Source organism: Glandiceps talaboti, chromosome 23 (assembly GCF_964340395.1).
Source record: "Glandiceps talaboti chromosome 23, keGlaTala1.1, whole genome shotgun sequence".
NCBI classification, from domain to species: Eukaryota; Metazoa; Hemichordata; class Enteropneusta; family Spengelidae; genus Glandiceps; species Glandiceps talaboti.
Window position 1 is genome coordinate 220001 of NC_135571.1, and position 5000 is coordinate 225000.

Here is a 5000-nt window from a genome sequence, read left to right on the forward strand (position 1 = left end):
AGATATGACGTCACGTCACTACTTCAAGATATGACGTCACGTCGCTACTTCAAGATATGACGTCACGTCACTACTTCAACAGTGCAATAACAACTCATGCGTGTACATTTTAATTTTTTCTTTTAAAAGGTATTTACAGATTTTATGAAATATGTGGATCATGTATATATATACAGGATATTTTTAAGAGTCAATATTTTGTGAAATATGCAGAGCATGTATGTATATAGGATATTGTTTTGTAAAAGTCAATATTTACAGTATACATGTTAACAATCAATCGAATAAAATACTTATATTCTGAAGTGAAATGTTACTAGAACATTTTATTGAACAATTGAAATTATTAGCATTGAAATTTCTACTCACAGAGTCAAAAAACAAAAAAAAACATTAGCAGATAGGCATCTAAATGAGGTTGATACTACTATTTCAAATCGTAAATGAAGAGGTAGCAATCGCCAATGACCGTGATTAGTCTTCTAGCTCCAGGTAGAAGAGGCTATTTCAAGCACCTTGAGTTTACACATCAAGCATATCAATACAGTTACTTTCCTAAAACTATCAGGGACTGGAACTCACTAAATCATGAAATGAAAGCCAGTCGACACTACTACTTTCAAGGCTAGAGTCTCTAACAATTATTACTAGGGTTTGTGTGCACCCCCCCCCACCCCTCCAGCTGTGATATTCAAATAGAGATACCACAATGGGCTATTGTCCAGACACGTGAAATGAGCTTGAGAGAAACAGTTGTTTCATTAGTGACCTGGCTGAAGAATTACAATGCACCTCCAAGATACATGTCGTACGTGTCAACATACCACAAGCCTATACTAACATCATTAGTCAAACCTCAAGATAAAGCACCTATGTGGAACGACAGTGTTAGGTTGTGTACCATTATAAGTGCGAAGACTGTAATTCTGACTATATTGTTGAGACCGCTAGACTACTATTACTAAGCATCCCCTGAAGAGAACATGTCAATGGTCGTCAACCATGATCGGCAGTAGGAGATCTAGAACATTTGAAGAAGTCACAACGTAAGTGGGATATGAAGAATGGCAAAATCTTGGATAAAGAAGAACAACTTTACAGATGCAGGTTGAAGGACGACATATTATGTATTCATTAAAGGAAGCCCACCCTTAATCGGAATGCAGGTATGGGGATCCCAGCTGTTTCTCTCGAGCTCATTTCACGCCCATTGTAGTACACACCTGACGGTCAATGAAATTATGGAATTCGCTTCCAAGAAGTCTTTTGACTCTGTGAGTAGAAATGTCATTACTAAGTATGAACCCAAAGTCATTCAACGTCGCAACTGAAATGATGTTTTGAGACATGGCACCGTATATCTGATTTCTTTTCACAACATGAAATCCCTAACTGCTTGTTAGTTGTAACTTGAAACCGCAGATACTAAAGTACGCCCTCTACCGACATTCAGAAAAATTGTGCAGTACTTACTATACGTCTGTATAGTTAATGTCAATTCTTGTTTTCGTTCGATTTTCTGTCAAAGATTATATATCGAAACAGTATCAATATATTCAGTCATTCGCTAAAAGTTTGTTGTTTTAAAAAAAACTTTACTGTCAGAAGAAAAGAGTCACTTGGATCGAGAGAAAACAAAACAGGCATCGATATTAGTTTTGTAAGTAGCCAACAGTTCTATATTATACACCAGGAGAAATTACTGAAATTAAAGAAACGTGTAAAATTCAAATTTCAGTAAAAAGAACTATACAAGCTGGAGACTGCTTAAAAGTGTTCTAGAGAGACATTACATTTCATTCATTTCAGTTTTTATCTAGAGTCTACATGTATCTGTTACATTCATTGTTTAGCACATCTACAGAGAGGGAAAAGGGGTCAGAGGTTACATTCCATGACGATACATTGTAGTGACGTCATGAACGTACCTTGACACCAAGTTTGATTACGTGTCTACATGTACTTGAATGTAATTTATACAATCATGATGAATATTGTATAGGCAATCTGCTTATCAGTTCTAAAGAAATTGAATGAATTGCTTATTTCGTAAAACTGACTTCAGTTTATTTGAAAATTGATAAGTCTTATGATTAATGGTTGATGTCAGAACTGTCATGACAACAATAGCAAACAGAAATGATTTATTGACGTCATATGATTTTGTATTGTCTTTCTGCGTAACAGAATAGAGTTAATAAACACATACACATATGATGGCTATAGGAAACGTACACAATATCTCATTATCATTTTATTTTTGGATAAATAACGAAATGTTTATTTTGGGTGACAATCCTTGGGAAATGTGTTGGTTTTTCCGTATGACGTATATCACGTTGGTGTGTTAGGTGGTACTACCGACCTATGACTGATTAGATTCTTGTTATCTTGTCATTTGCTATTTTCATCGATGTACCCATACGTATAGTGACATACACTATCGGTCACAGATAGATAAGTTATCAAAATAAGGCTGCTGTCAGAATTTACGGCGGGGAGGGGGGGGGCTGGAGAGAAATTGGGGCCCATGCAAAAAATTGGGGTTCGAAGGGGGAGTGGAGGGGTACATGGAAATTATGACCTCATGAGCGGTCGTTCACCGAGTACAATTAATAAAATTTCTTGCCAACGTCAATGATAAAACTAAACATATATTACATAGACGCCAACGTCAATGATAGAAGTTATACCATAGACGCCAACGTCAATGATAGAACTAAACATATACCATAGACGCCAACGTCAATGATAGAACTAAACATATACCATAGACGCCAACGTCAATGATAAATCTAAACATATACCATAGACGCCAACGTCAATGATAGAACTAAACATATACCATAGACGTCAACGTCAATGATAGAACTAAACATATACCATAGACGCCAACGTCAATGATAGAACTAAACATATACCATAGACGCCAACGTCAATGATAGAACTAAACATATACCATAGACGCCAACGTCAATGATAAAACTAAACGTATACCACAGACGCCAACGTCAATGATAGAACTAAAACGTAAACCATTTGAATACAATGATCATATGTCTTTAATTGCTCAAGATAAAAAAAAACATTAACAATGCAAGATGTCATGATGTACAAAGACTAGAATGTGTACTCTGTTTGGTTCTACATATCACACATAACATAGAGTAGAATGTGTACTCTGTTTGGTTCTACATATCACACATAACATAGACTAGAATGTGTACTCTGTTTGGTTCTACACATCACAGATAACATAGACTAGAATGTGTACTCTGTTTGGTTCTACACATCACACATAACAAAAGTAGCTATACCCACGTTCACTTTATAAACAGTGTGATCACCTTTGAATAATAACTAGCTATACCCACGTCAATGATAGAACTAAAACGTAAACCATTTGAATACAATGATCATATGTCTTTAATTGCTCAAGATAAAAAAAAACATTAACAATGCAAGATGTCATGATGTACAAAGACTAGAATGTGTACTCTGTTTGGTTCTACATATCACACATAACATAGAGTAGAATGTGTACTCTGTTTGGTTCTACATATCACACATAACATAGACTAGAATGTGTACTCTGTTTGGTTCTACACATCACAGATAACATAGACTAGAATGTGTACTCTGTTTGGTTCTACACATCACACATAACAAAAGTAGCTATACCCACGTTCACTTTATAAACAGTGTGATCACCTTTGAATAATAACTAGCTATACCCACGTCCACTTTATAAACAGTGTGATCACCTTTGAATAATAACTAGCTATACCCACGTCCACTTTATAAACAGTGTGATCACCTTTGAATAATAACTACACCTCGGTTAAATAACAAACTAATTTGTTCATATGTTAATTAATAACAGGATTCAGAAAATACCTCAAGCAAGGCAAATACAACAACACAACAAATCATCATTTTAACCCCAAGTCGATCTGGAAACTGGTAATTAGTCTAGACTATGTACAAGTAAATTACCCGTTATGTGAAATGTGTTTTCACAGTTTCTGCGCATGTGCTAAATAGACCGTCAAAACAGAAAAAGTTGAACAGACAGCACTGTCAATGTAGTTTATCTAACAACTGCGCATGTGTAGAAATATTAAACTGTGAAATATTGCACAATTACATGTATGAATCCGTTTCTGTGATTTGAATTAAGTACACCTGAAAGACTATTTCAAAAACATTTACATATTCATTCTACCAACGCATATGCTCAAATATGAAAATGGAAAATATACTCTTTATTTAAAAATTATCATTATCAAAATACGTTAACCGCTAAAAATCATCGACAGTGATAAAAGTGTAATACATTTGTTTTTTGAAGTGCAATTTGTCCTTTTTTGATCGAGTCTACAACATAAAGTATACAATTATCATATGATTATTTTATACAGCTGTTTCCCATTATTTCTGGGATTTAATAGCTGCGTATACGTTACGACCAATACACACCTGTGTATTATAATGATGGTATCAAATAATAGCAACTATTCCTAACTGAATGGATGAATTTCAATAATTCAGGTAGTCTTTGAAGTCAAAATGTCACAATAAACAAATTGGGCATTGCTCGTTCTGAAACAAAATCTGTATATGATAAAATATCGAAAGGAATTAATGTCAAGTGCTTTTCCGCAATATTGATATTCACTTTCATAAAATCATATATCTACAGTTCGTGTTCTACACTCGTTATTAACAACCAACACAATATACTAAGTTTTTCTAAATATATCTACTAAAATACAAAACGTGAGATGTTCAAAATTGAACTAAGCTAAACATACCGAATTACTAAAAAGTAACGAATAAACATTTCAATATTCTTTGACAAATCGATTTACGAAAATGTAAAAGTAAAGCAATCGAAAATAACCATTTCTGAAAAATAAACAAAATATGAAAATCATTTCAGCTATGAACTTTGTCCTTGCATATATATAGTAAGTACACTTATTTTAAAACGTTGAGTG

At 34.1% G+C, this 5000-nt stretch overlaps 1 protein-coding gene across 2 annotated transcripts in view; it reads left to right on the plus strand.

The window, feature by feature from the left end:
* The window catches only part of LOC144452946 (uncharacterized), a 16226-nt gene extending 16043 nt beyond the window's left edge, over positions 1–183 (plus strand). For both annotated transcript variants that reach the window (XM_078144176.1, XM_078144177.1), the window contains exon 12: positions 1–183. This exon is cut by the window's left edge and continues 915 nt beyond it. The gene's annotated coding sequence lies outside the window, so the exon portion shown is untranslated.
* The last annotated feature ends 4817 nt before the right edge of the window (positions 184–5000 follow it).